Below are 14,195 nucleotides of genomic sequence, written 5' to 3'. Positions count from 1 at the left end.
TCTCTTAGAGCAGGAGGGAGGGAAAGCAGGGGCTCGCCGTGGATGTGAAGGCTGCCCCCAGCACCCCCCAGATGTGAGTCCAACTGCCCTGCCACCTTAAGCCCAGGCAACTGCACTGACCTCCACTGTCGCCTGGGCTCGCCCAGGTGGGCTGCTCCACCCCCAGGATGATTGAGTCCATCGTCGCATAGGGATTTGTTGCTGTTGTTGTTGTTAATTTGCATTAATTTTTTTTTTACTGAATTATAGTTGATTTATAATGTGTTAGTTTCAGGTGTACAGCAAAGTGATTCAGGCATACACATACACACACACACACACACACACACACACACACACACACATATATATATATTCTTTTCCAGATTCTTTTCCATTATAGGTTATTAAAAGATATTGAATATAGTTCCCTGTGCTGTACAGTAGGGCCTTGTTGTTTATCTGTTTCATATATAGTAGTGTGTATACGTTAATCCCAGACTCCTAATTTATCTCTCCCCGCCTTTCCCCTTTGGTAACCATAGTTGTTTTCTATGTCTGTGAGTCTATTTCTGGTTTGTCAGTAAATTCATTTGTATCATTATTTTTAAGATTCCACATAGAAGTGATGTCATATGATACCTGTCTCTGACTTTCCTCAATTTCTTGAGCATCTGTCATGCAGGAGCACGCGGCTGGCGTTTGCTGAATGCGCAGAGCCTGTCCTCGGGGTCTGTGGTCTAGGCTATAAGCCTGCCAGGAATTTGCCGCCGTGCAGAAATACATGCAGCAGGAACACAGGGCAGGAAGCAGCCACCAGCCTGAGAGAAGACTTCTAGGAGGAGGCGACACCTGCTAGGAATCTTCAGGGGGGGAAAGCTTTCCAGAAAGAGCAGAAATGGACGGGTAAATAGCCTCACCCCGTGCAACTGCGGCGCATCTGATAAATGCAGCAAAACGCCTTGTGGAGAGTGACCGAACTCTCTGAAGAGCAAGACTCATGGCAAGTTTTCTACACGGTGTGTGTGTGTCTGCACACAACCACGCACTAGAAAGAAATTGTCAGAGCTGCCCCAGCGCCCACGGTCACCCCGGAGTCTTGTCTCCTTGTCAGCTGCCGCCTCCTGGGGTGACTGACCCCCTGTGTCCTGTGTGAGGGTGCCCCCTGCAGGCACCCACGCCGGGCCGGTGCAGCCCGCCCGTTCCCGTCAGTCTCCCACGTGTTACCCACCAGCTTTAGTGGCTTCCCCTGGCTCGGGGTGAAGGCGGGACCAACGGCTCTGTTCACAGCTGTATAGGAGCCCAGCTACAGGGAAGCAGGGCACATGGTTTCTCCAGGGAGCTCAGGGGCTACCACAGGGATGGAGCCAGAGGCCCGGGGCACCCAGCGCCTCAGCCAGAACTGCTGTCTTCCCTTGTGTAAGCCTCTGCGTGACGTCTCATCTGAAAATCACAGTTCTGCTGGGGAGTCAGGACTTCACCAGCCTCCCTGACTCCAGCCCTGAGAACAACCACGTCTGAGCTGAAGGCTGCCTGGAATCTTTCCTCTCCTCTCTCCCTGTCCTTCTACACATTTCCTTTCCTCCCTGCTACCCACGCTGCCCGCACCCCTGCTGATTCCTCATTACCCAGAAGTGCTGTCTTTTAGGAATACCCAGTGGCCTCCTGGCCTCGTGCAATGGCTAAGGTTGAGAAATTTCATTTGCTGTTTCTCCCTTTCCGTGTAACTCTTTAACACCTCCTTATGCGTGGTCTGCAGCAGAACCATCTGGAGGGCATGTTCAAATACAAGTTGCTGGGCCCCACTCCTAGAGCTTCTGACTCACTAGGTCTGAGGTGGGGGCTCAAGAATTTTCACTTCCACCAGGTTCCCAGACGATTCTGATGCTGCAGGTCCAGGAACCACCACGGGGTTCTATGCATACAATTGAACATTAGCACAAATCCTTCTTGAGGTATCAAGGGTACGGATGAGTTTAGGACCACAAGGAAAGGGTGATGCTGAGCAGTGGGTGGTAACTGTGCTCAGCTGGGGGTGGGTGGAGGAGAGTGAGATGGTGAAGGAGAAGAGGGGTTAAGAGAGAGGGGTTCCTGGGGTAGGAGGTGGGACTAAAGATGACATGTGATCTCAGATAGAAAGGGTCTGCTCAGCACCTCCCACCGATTGTGTTAGGTCCCGCATCCTGGGGATAGAACCATCTAGAGCTAAAGGTGATTTTAAAATATCACCATGTGTGTTCCGTCATGGACTTGGTCCCCCAAATATTTGTGTCTACTGCTTTCAGAGCATGATGAGGGGGCACTGTGGATACAAAGACACAAAGTTACCATCCTTGCCTTTGAGTTGTGCTTCCTCCAGTCATTGAACCGAACCAATGAACAAGCGCCACGTGATGTGGCAGTGGTGGGAGAGGTGGGGGTGGGGGTGGCGGTGGTCACGGTGGTGATGTTGTTCACGGTGGCGGGCCTGGTACTGGTGGAGGTGATGGTGGTGACGGTGGTGCCAGTGATAACTTTCTGAATCAGGTTCCACCTGGGTGCCAGGCTTAGGGGGAAGCCCTCTCCTTACCTCATCTTATTTACTCCCCCAACAACACAAAGAGACAGACATTATTATCCCTGTTTCATAGATGTCGGAACCCAACCAGTCCACAGTCATACAGCTCAGAATTAAACGGCAAATCAAGAACAGCCAGTTCTTCCTGGCGGCAGGGGCCCAGCCCTTCCATATCCTGACCCTGCCACACCAGCCTGCGTGGCGCCAGATGTTTGCTGTGGGCAGGAGGCCTCGAATTTTATCTGGGGGGAAAGAGGCGGTTAGGTCAAGTCCCTAAAGGATGTGCTGCTGGAGCCGCGACCCTGAGGGACAAAGTGGAGGAAGGTGCTCCAATAAAAGAGCAGTGTTTAGACTTGGAGACTTCAGCCCACTGAATAAAGACTGCTACTTTTAGAGAGTTAAAAGGTTAAAGAAGGCAAACGTAGCTTGGCCACCCAGGGCAGACGTATTTCCAGACATAGCTGGGAGTCCGCTTCAGCACATAAAAGTGAGGGTACTGGGGAAGCGGAGAGGAGCTGAAGCTGGCCGGAGACCCACTGTGCTCACGTGGGGATCAGCCAGATCGCCCAGCAAAACGGATGCTGCGGTCTCAGCAAAGTTCAGAATTCAGTCGTAGGTGTGTCCGTGGGGGCATCAGCCAAAGAAAATCCTCATTTATAAAGGCTCCGGAGAGCAGACGTTTCTAAAAGGTGTATTCCACAGATTTGTGCAAGCACTTCCTTACTTGTATTTTAAAATTTTATTTTATTAAAAATATTTTTCTTTATTGAAGTATAGTCAGGTTACAATATTGTGTTAGTCTCTGGTGTACAGCGTAGCGGTTCAGGCATACATATATCTATATTCCTTTTCATATTCTTTTTCATTATAGGCTATTACAAGGCATACTTGTAAGTGGAAACTTGGTTACTATGGCTACCTAAAAAGTCACTCTACTTAGTGACATAAAGCAACTCTTTGTTATGCTCACAGAGTCCGTGGGTCAGGGATTTGGACCCGGCACAGCAGGGGAAGCTCCCTGATGGCCTCGGCTGGATGGCTCAGGGCTTAAATCATTTGAAGTTTCGTTCTTGTGCATATTGGGTGGTTTATGCTGGCTGGGACCCCATTTCCCTCTTCTGGAAATGAATCTCTCCAGGTGACTTCTGCTGGGCTGGTTTGGGCTTTCTCACAGCCTGGGGGCTGGGTTCCCAAGGTGAGCATCCTGAGAAAGAGAGAGAACCAGGTGGACACCACATGGCTTCGTATGATTAGGTCTTGGAAGTCAGGCAGCATCATGGCTGCTGTTGAGCCAGCGACAAAGGCCAGCCCACGTTCCAGGTTCACGTAATACAAATGGGAAGATGCTAGAAAATATGTGGGACTGGAAATCTCTGCAGCCACCCCCAGGGGTGCCCCCTGGGAGACCCAGGAGGGGAAAGAAGAGGATACTGGCCCTAGAGAGCTAAGGTGCACATCAAAGGAATGATTTCAATGAGCCCAGACTTTTGCATCTTCCCATACACAGAAAAGCGCTAAATTCCTTAACTGGAGGCATCTGGCATTCTTGAATTAACAGTAATCTTTTGATGTTCCAATTATCTAGTCTTTGTTGCAAAAACTCCTATATAGCCTGGATCCTCCCCTTCAGAGCCGTCTCTTAGAGCTATCTGAGAGGCTGCACCCCAGGCTTGATGTCCTCAAAAATGTCCCCCAAATGAAACTAACTCTCAATCTTTAGGTTTTGCATGTTTTTCTGTGAACACTTTTTTTTTTTCTAGAAAGGTTTTGTGGTGCTTACAAAAATGCATGTAACCCCAAAAAGGGAAAAAATAGAGCAAAGGGACTCCAGGCAAAGGAAAAATAGTGTTGTTGAGTGACCAGCAAAGGAAACTGGAAACAGGATAGATGCAAGGGGTCTGCACGGATCTGCCTCAGAACCTCCTGGTGACCAGCAAAGAGAGGCTCGTGGTCTTGACAACACTCACCAAGTCTGTCAGGAAGAACCAGTCTAGTTCTTCCAGAAGATGCACTGCTTCTTCAGTTGCCAAGCCCTGTGCCTGGGGAACGCCTTCCAGAGTTCCTCACAGGGAGACCCATGGTGATGAGGGATGGGAGTTGGTGGAAACCACGCCTTATAGATCCTGCAATCAAGTATTTGCCTGGGGCAGCTTCTCCTGAGGCTCTGCAGTGGGAACAATGGGCCCCCTCTGAGCAACTGTTCAGTGAATGTGGTTCTGTGGGGGGTCAAATGCATTAGTCCCAGAGCACAGCTAGTGCGTGAACTCGCTGACCCAGTGATGGAACTAGATACTCTTGTTACGGAAATGACAGGCCAGCCAAGAAACAAGCACTACTCGGAGGGTTGGAGTACTCAGATTTATTACGCCGGCGGGCTCAGAGGGGCTTCTGCTCTGAAGCTCTGAGCCCCTCCAAGACGTGCACATGAGGTTCTATAGGGTTAATTACAAGTATGGGGCTATTAGCCAATAAGGTTCAAACAACAAAAAGCAAGGAATCAGTACACTGGAGCTTATCAATTTGGAAAAGATCACGTTACTGACACTCGTTGAGCTTGGATTTACGAGTTAGCTTGTTAGCCCAGTAAACTGACACTAAACTTCAGATTTACGAGTTAGCCCAGCAGAATTTATATCAGTAAACCGACACTTATCACACTTAGATTTGTGACTTAGCTTGTTAGCCCAGCTGGGCTTTTCCTTCACACTCTTCCTTCATCCCTCTCTAAACATGACTGCTCGTATACCAGGCTCTTCTAATGATGGAATGCAAAAGAGTTCATGGTTGGAGCCTTTGGAAGGACCCGGAGAGGTTGGGGTTAAATTTCTCCTTGGAAGATTAAGGGGCTGAATCAAGGCAATTGCCTGGAGGTGCTAGAGGGGAGGTCATCTCTGAATGAGCACTACAATTGCACCTCCAGGGACCTTGAAGGAGAGAGAGAAGGAAAGGAGAAAAGCTGAGCCAGCGCCCGTTCCCCACCAGCCCGGAGTAGACCACCAGGCTCTCACTAATACCCCAGTGCTCCAGATCCTGACACAGCGTGCTCCAGTGCATCACCTGGGGGTCACGCTGCCCGGAAGGGGCAGAGACAGTATCCAAGCCATCCATTTGAATAAGAGCAGGCACTTACCACTCTACCAAAAGATATGCTTGTGCTGTGCACTCCAATTTCAGGCCCAGCTTAAGTCATCCTAAAAATGTGGCTTCACTTGAGAAAAGCAAATTGAGATTAATGGCGAACTCAGGTGAGGAAAGCAATGGGGTTCTGGGGCGATGGAGTTATTTCTGTATCTCTCCGAGTGTGTGACTCATAATCATATCAGTCTGACTGCCTCTCAGGCCCCAGTTCTTGGAGCTGAGAGAATTAGAACGGAGGGACGCTTTTTCCTGAAACATTATCTCCACATGAACTATTACTGTTATTAATCTCCCTTCATCCTTTCGCAATGGGAAACCAACAGCCCCTGCTTTTCTATCAGGACTAAAGTAGACGAAAGAGGGGGTTGAAAAGATACCCCAGCTTTGCAGGACACAGGCTTTTCTCTCTTTTTTCAGGGCAAGAAGCCCCAGGAGAGGAAATGTGCTGTGTAGAAATAGCCAGCACAGGGGGCAGGGTGGGCTGGCAACCTCCATGCTCCTTTCTGAGTTCCCATTTGGGTGTCAGGGGCAGCGGGCTGGGTGGACTCCTGCCCTCCTGGGAGCACATACTTGGCATTACGTGCTTGACAAGGGAGATACCATTGCACCTAATACTAATGAGGCTGGCAACTGAGACTTGCAAAGTACTCGGCGTTTTATTGGATTCCCACATCATCCTGAAGGCAAGTTGTCATCCAGCCCATGTTCCAGTTGAGGAAACCTGGGCGCAGGCCCCAGGGTCTATTACCTTGTGGAAGGTCACCCTCTGAGTGTGCGCTTGGGCCAGAACTTGAACCCAAATACACAAAGTCATGCTCCTCACGACCGGAGACTTGTTGGGGTTCTAGTGAACAAATAAAAGCAACGTTTGGGGACCTAAGACTGTGAAGTAAGCATTGTCCCACAGTCCATCTAATGCAGTAAATAATTGCGTAGTGTGGACAAAGAACGTCGCCTACCAGTTCAGTAACAGAGGGATGCGGTCATCAAGCCATCAGCCACTGCAGCCACCCCTGTCGGTACATCCTGAGGGGCGTCAGGAAGGAGAAAAACAGGATACAGGCCCTAGGTGGTTAATTAACGTGCATATCAAAGGTATGATTTCAATAAGCCGAGATTCCTCAGCTGCCCAGTAACTTAAGATGTCTGTTGTGTGTGTGTGTGCGCGCACGCGTGTGATTAACATCAATCTTTTCATGTTTGACTGTTTTTTTTCCCAGAAACTCCTATGTATTTTGGCTCCTCCCTTACCTCTTTGGAACAGTCCCTCAGAAGTATCTGAGGGGCTGCTATCCTGAGCTATAGTCTCAGTAAGGCTACTGAATAAAACATAATTCTCAAATTTTAGATTGTGCATTTGTTTTCAGTCGACAATAACTCCTTTTCATGGACCCAGAATATAAAGAGGCCTTTGCAGACAAACAGAAACTCACGCAGGTTGGATTTTTGGTTTTGCTTTGTTGTTTTCTTTTGGTTTTGTTTGTGCAGGGGAGAAGGTCGTGTGTGGTTCTTTGCCCTATTCAAGCAATTAAAAATCAAAACTGAGCAACCATTATTTTTTTGAGGCAGGGAGGAAGTGAGAATAAATAACGCTAAGCTTCTGTGAGAGGCCGGAAGCTCCCAGTCTAGTGCGGGAGGGCGTTATCCCCATCAGGACTATACTACTCCTAAAAAGAAAACACGGCGGACGGATGGAGGGGGACCTCCTGGTTGCACCTGTGGGGATCTGGGAAGGCTCCTGACAGGTTTAAGCTAGACTAGGAGGAACAGGCAGAAATTGGAAAGACAGTTTGGGAAGAAGGAGGTGGCAATCGCAGGAGGAGGAACAGTGTGAGTGAGGGCAAGAAGCAGGGAGGATGCAGGAACTTTCGAGAAGCTACCAGAGACCAGCATCGGGGCTGAGTTAAATGGTGGTTATTACTACCTTGAATAGCAAAGTCTGCACCCTGATTTAGGAAGTGAAATTCCATGTACGGTTTGGAATGACCACAAGTGACAGCCATCGACCTCCTTAGACAACTGTTTCTAAGAACAGAATTCTCAGAATCAGAGCCTTCAGGGTTGAAAGGGGTGAAGGGTGTCTCTCCCCGTTCCCAGCCTGCAGCCCTTGAGACCCCCTCCCCATAACTCCACCTGCCACCGTTCAGCCTCCAGCTTGCCCCTCGCCCCTGCCCCAGGGCACCTCTCTGCACCTTGCTGGCTCTGTGGCCAGAAGATGCTTCTCCCACCGCGCTGATATCTGTGTCTAGGTCCAGACTCATCAAGGCTCCTTCCCCCTCCACCCAACAGCCTTCTTTGTGGATGAATATAGGCCTCCCACCCTCCTAACGAACCCTGAATCTCCTCTTCTCTGGACTTAATGCGGAGTTCTTTGGGCAGCTCCGGTTCACCGTGTTTTCTCTTGTTCTACTTGGAAAGTGTTCACTTATTTCTCCTGACATACAGCTTTGCACTTTGACATCCTGCCGCCCCTGCCCTCCCTGAGTGCCTGTGTGCGCTCCTCTGGGCACTGGGAACACAGGAGATAGACAACCTGCTGATGGGAGAGGCGGGGGCGGGGGCAGGAGGCAACTCGGGTTTATGGATTATTTACCAAGCTGACCAGGCCGTATGCAAAGAGCTTTACCCACATTTATCCTTGGGATCATTATCCCCATTTTGCTGATCAGCAAACTGAAGCTCAGGGAGATGAAATGACCCCACAAAAGTCAAGTAAGTGGTGGGGCTGTGATTCCAACTGTTACCAGAGAGTAAGTTCTTGTCTTTCAGCAGGAAGAATTCAGACAGGAGACATGGAGGTCAAGAAAGTATAGCAAGGATTTATTAAGCAATAGGTAGTACACTCTCAAGGCAAGAGCGGGCAGACTCAGGTGAGTAGCTGTGCTGAGTTTCTCTGGCAAGCTGGTTGCATAGAGCATAAAAATAAATGGGCAGAATATTCATTGGAGAGGGAGAGGTTTGGGGTCACGTTCCCTGATTTTCATCCCAGCTCCACCTTCCTGAAGGTAGGAGAGATTTTTGTCCTGATTTAGTCTGGATGGAAAGTCTCACGGCATTGGTTCATGATGGGTACTTCTAATCTGCAAGGCTCATTTTATTGAAATGAGGGCATAATGAGCAAAAGGTTACATTCTGACACTGGAAATTCCTGCCCTTCCCCACCTTTCTTTGTCTGCCTCCAGGACATATGTCACCCCAAAATGTGTGATTTCTTATCAGTCTGAGGGTTCTTGCTTTTCTCTGTCTACACAAGGACCCCCACTGTTCACCAGATGTATAGTTTCCTGCCATTTGGCCTGAGCCCCCCTTTCTCTGGTCATATCTAGCTCCCTGCTGGCTTTGCTAGAACCACCCCTGTCTAACCCTAGACAAGCAGACAGCAGAGTCAGAAGACTAGCACTATGTCTTCAACATCTTTGATTCTCTATTTTTAGGGCAGTGTCTTGCACACAGTAGGTGTTCAGTTTGAAAGCAGTTTTTTAGATGCACTCTCTGAAGGTACTGACTCACTAGTATAAGCAAAACATATTCTTGCTGTATTTTCTCCATTTCCTTTTGTCTTTTTCTTTTCTTTTCTTCTTTCTGCTTCAAAATCACAAACTTCTCCTCATAAGCCATCTTTCACGTTTCCTGGAATGCTGCTGGGCCTTGGTGCTCTCGACCCTCTGACGGCTTATTTAATAATTATGTTCTGTCCTCACATGTTTTATGAGCTTTTTCCAACGACCCCACTGAGGAGATAATGGGAGGATGGATGTAACAGTCGTGTTTGTTCATCAGGGGCTGATAGCGGGGCCTGCAGGCTTCAGTGATTTTCAAATGAAAGAAAAACGGAAACTCAAGAGAAACATTTTTTTCCCCTGTGATTTAGGTGGCCCCAGTCAAACAACTCCTTTTCCGCAGCCTGGCCAGGGTCCTGAGGTGCATAACCAGCTCCTGTGGGCTCTGGACTGAAGCCCCTTTGGCGCTGGTGACAGCACAGCCAGGACGAGCCCAGCCTGCTCCTTCCTCACACCCACCCCATCCTGCCGCTTACTCGCGTCTTGGTCAATAGAAAAGCGGTGAAACGTATCAACTCTGAATGTCACTTTCCTCTGGAGAATCTCAGACTTGGCTTCTCTGTCTAAAGGGCATTTTCTACCTTTAAGTGCAAGCACATTCTCTTTGGCAACTTTATGAACTTGCCGTGGCTCCTAAATTGAGAATTCTCTTCCTCCAGAAAAGAGAGAAGAAAGGAAGGAAGTGAAAGGGGAAGAGGGAGATGAAGTACATTTGCTGAACATCTAGGTTTTTTACACACAAGCCTTTTAGATCCTGCAGAAATGGACATTCTCGGTGTACGCACAAATGAAGAAATGGCAGCTCTGCCCAAAGCCGTGATGTTGGTAAGAGGCAGAGGAGGGGAGGGGAGGGTTTCTAGGTTGGAAATGTTTGTTGAGTGTGAGGTGCTGGTGGACTGTGAGGGAATTGGCTCAGCAGACAGTTGGGGACAAAGGGAAAGAGCTTGCAAAATAGACCTGGGCCAGAGATGGAGTTGGGGGTTAGTGACACAAAGCTGTACTGGGGCTTTCTGGAAGCACATGACCCAGTGGAAGGACTCCTGCTAATCTCTACCCACCTCCACACCACCCACGATCCACAAGCTGCAGAACTTTCAAAACCCCGGGGGGGCTGTGCCTTTGTTATTGTACGCGGGTCTTCCCCAGAATGTTTAGGGTGGAGGAGGCAGCTAAGGGCAACAGGCAGGAAGAGATTCAATGGAGGAGACCATGAAGTGGAAGGGATGATGAGAGGTCATCGCCGTGGGCACCCCACAGGAAAGGTCCGAGGAGGGCATTCTCATAAATGGAGGCAGCCAGGGAGCGATGAGGCAGCTGCAGGTGGGGTCTGATTCCTTCCCTGTTATCCTGCCCTGTCTGGACTCAGAATGACTTCAGGGCAAGTGTCCGAACCTCTTCAGCAGAGCACAGCTCAAATCCTCTGAGTTTCTGATAGCATTGTTCACAGAGGGGGAGAAAACAGCAGAGAAATAGAAAAGAGAAATAAAATGAACAGCCATTCAAAAGGTGACTGTGTCTGTAAAACTATTGTAAACTTTTCCCAGTGGTGTGCTAGCTCTCTGAAAAGACAAAAGACTGAAATTTGTAGTTTTTGCCAATCTCCATGGTGTAAATTCTCCCACCAGGGACTGTGTCAAGCTACTTAGCATTTATAACTAGCTTGCAAAATTCTTGACTATTTAATAACTAACTCTTGCAAGAGGTAAGTACTCAATACTTGATGACTCCAGAACACCACTGAGTCTTGCATAGCCATTAAGAAGAATGAATTAAAATTAGACTAGTCATCTTGGAAATATTTCTACACAATTTCGTTGAATAAGAATAACAAAGGTGGGGGCAGGGAGGGTATAGCTCAGTGGTAGAGCACATGCTCAGCATGCACGAGGTCCTGGGTTCAATCCCCAGGACCTCCATTAAATAAATAAATAAACAAACCTAATTATCATTCCCCACCCAAAAAAGAATAACAAAGGCAAGGAATTATGTCATACAATCCCACATATGTAAAACAAATGTGTGCGTGAGATTCTATAAGCATGGAGAAAAATGTAGACAATACACGTTAGGCTGCTAACAGGTTCCTTGGTTGGTGCAAATGTGAGAGGAGTAGAAGGAAGAAAAGTGAAAGCAAGAAACAAAGTAGAAGAAAAATACTGGGTCTTTTTATCTTAATTTAAAAAACGCACATACTATACGAAATGTAATTATATTTATTTTACATGAAATTACAGATAGGTATCAAAATTTTTTTTCCAAAACAGAAACAAAGTGAGGCAAAAGCAATATAAATATGGTGGCTGGTGAACAGTATGTATCGACTGACCTAGGGTGAGACTTTAACACAATCATTATTAAAGAGGAAGAATAGATAAGGCATCAACAAAATAATACAGTAAATTTAAAAATTCTCGTTAGAGACAAATGTGTATTCTGTTCGGGAGATGAGGGGAAGGTAAGCAGGGAAGTACGGAGCAGGCAAGCGGTCATCTGATGGATGTTGATCTTATGATCACAGTGGACCACCAGGCAGCAGGGGGATCCACACACAGATGGTTGCTCTCTTGGAGTAACAGTAAGACAAACTCTGGTTTTCCCTGCCCCCGAAGTGGCCAAGGAGTCACCCTTGGGACGGAGAGGAGGAATCCCACCACCCAGACTGGACAAACTTTCCAGGAAATAACTTTACAACACTTCCAAATGAACTATAACATTGTTTAAAAATACACCTGTGGCATGCTTTGCATGCACGAGGTCTTGGGTTCAATCCGTGGTACCTCCATAAAAAATAAACAAAAAATACATCTGTGGATATGAAAAATCAATCCACATGTCACAGAATCAGTAAATTCAAGAGCTGCACTTTATGAAACAAATCACTTAGATCCCTTCATTATGGTCCAAGCGAGACAATGCAGCAGTAATAAAATTTTACCCGCGACATTAGAGCACTCTCCCAAGGTCAGAAACATCCATCTGCGAGACTGGGGCTTCTCTTTGAACCTAGAATCCCTGCACAAGCTGTAGTTAGTCTAGCTCTGGCCAAGCTGCCCTGGGGTTTAACCCATAAATCAGCTTGAAGAATGTGTCAGTGTGGGTTAAAAATACATTCAGACCCTCTAGGGTTTCCTAACATGATAGGGCACGTTATCCTCACTGTTCTGAAAATATGGTGTAAGTACCAGAGCCGCTTCAGTCACAGGAGGAAGAAGCAGAGAGCTGAGTTTGGTTTCCAGCCTCGCCGAGGACAACCGCATCATCTCCCCTGGGGTCTGGGGCGTCCCTCCTCCCTGCCCTTTCCTAGGGAGCAGTTAGTGAAGCCATGACAGCGTGTCACCTCCCAGATCACAGAGAGGCAGTTGGGATGGCAAAAGCTTCATTCACTGAGGCAATCTGGAATAGGTTGAAGAAAAAAGATTGTGTGTGTGTATGTGTGTGTGTGTGAGAGAGAAAGAGTGTCTGTGTGTCCCTATGAGTGTGTGTGTTTGACTTTCAATGCTTTGTATTATAACTGCTTTGAGCACAGACAAGCCTATGAACACCTGCGCTGATACCTACACCAAACACACAGTATTCAGTGTAGAAAAAAATGACTGTATGTGTAACCTATGATACGGGGAACTTTGAATGCAATGTAAAGCTTCTCCTTTCTAGAGGGAAATACACAGTCTACTGGGGAACCAAAGGCACAAATGAACATTTATAAAAGACAGGCTATATGTGTTAATCTATGTGTAGTATGTGAACCGATGACATCTGTTTCTCAGCATAAAGAAAGCTGAGGAGAAAAACAAAATGTTGATGACCCCACTTCATTTTGACATCCAATAATTTATTCAAGAGATGCCCTGGTTTAAAAATAATGACCAAGCACATTTTTTTCCTCTCCTGTACAAGTAACCCAAGGGAGATTTGAAAAATATTGCATGTCTAAATCCAGAACTAGGAGAAAATTGAGTCGACTCAGATTGAGTTTCTTCAACCTGAGAACAGGAGCCGGAAATAGAAACTAAATTGAATTGCGGTAAAAAAAAAAATTATATATATATATGTTTTTGCATGCCTGAGACTGTGACTTGAGAATTTTACCCGTTATATATAGGGCAGGAATTATGTTTAAGCAGATATTATAGATAGATAATTAATGGTACAATATTTAATGTTAATATGATATTGATGAAAAAGATACTGTAAGTCTATGACTGAAACAGAATAATGCAGTGGTTCTCAAATTAGGATAAAGATTGGTAACAACTGGAGAGCTTTAAAAAATATGGATGCCTGGATCCTATCCCCTAAAATTTTGATGTAAATGGATGGGACATGGACATGGACACATCAGGGTTGTTCAAAGGTCCCAGGAAGTTCTAATGTGCAGCCAAAGTTAAGAACCACTTGGATAAGAGGAGGGAGGTCCAGAGATTAAAAGAGATTTTGAAAATTTAAAATATGTTTTCTAAAATTAAGCAAAAAAAAAATCACTGAAATAATTGCAATGGAAGCAGTTAGAAAATGCCCTAGAAAGTAGAACAAAAAGACAGAAACCAAAATATGAGGAGAAAAAGTAAATGAGAGTGGTTTAGCCTACCAAGCAGCTGGAGTTCTGAGCAGAGAGAACAGAGGAAATGGAGGAGAGACATTTTCAGACGGATGAGAAATTTTACTAGCACCAGAGGCCATGAATCACCAGAGGACTCGCTGAGAATCAAACATAACGAATGGTAACGGACTCAGAGCTGGCTACATCACTGTGAAATTTTGGCACAGCAAAGAAAAAGAGAACGTCCCAAGAGATGGTGGAGAGTAAAAACCAAACCAAACCAGGATATATATATATATATATATATATATATATATATATATATATATATATATATAAAGGAATATGAAAATGACTGGCATCAGAGTTCTTAAGAGCAGTACTGAAATTTGGAAGAAAATGAAAGTATTTTAATTTTAAG

Source organism: Camelus ferus, chromosome 10 (assembly GCF_009834535.1).
Source record: "Camelus ferus isolate YT-003-E chromosome 10, BCGSAC_Cfer_1.0, whole genome shotgun sequence".
Lineage (NCBI taxonomy): Eukaryota > Metazoa > Chordata > Mammalia > Artiodactyla > Camelidae > Camelus > Camelus ferus.
This window is presented reverse-complemented; position numbering follows the sequence as displayed.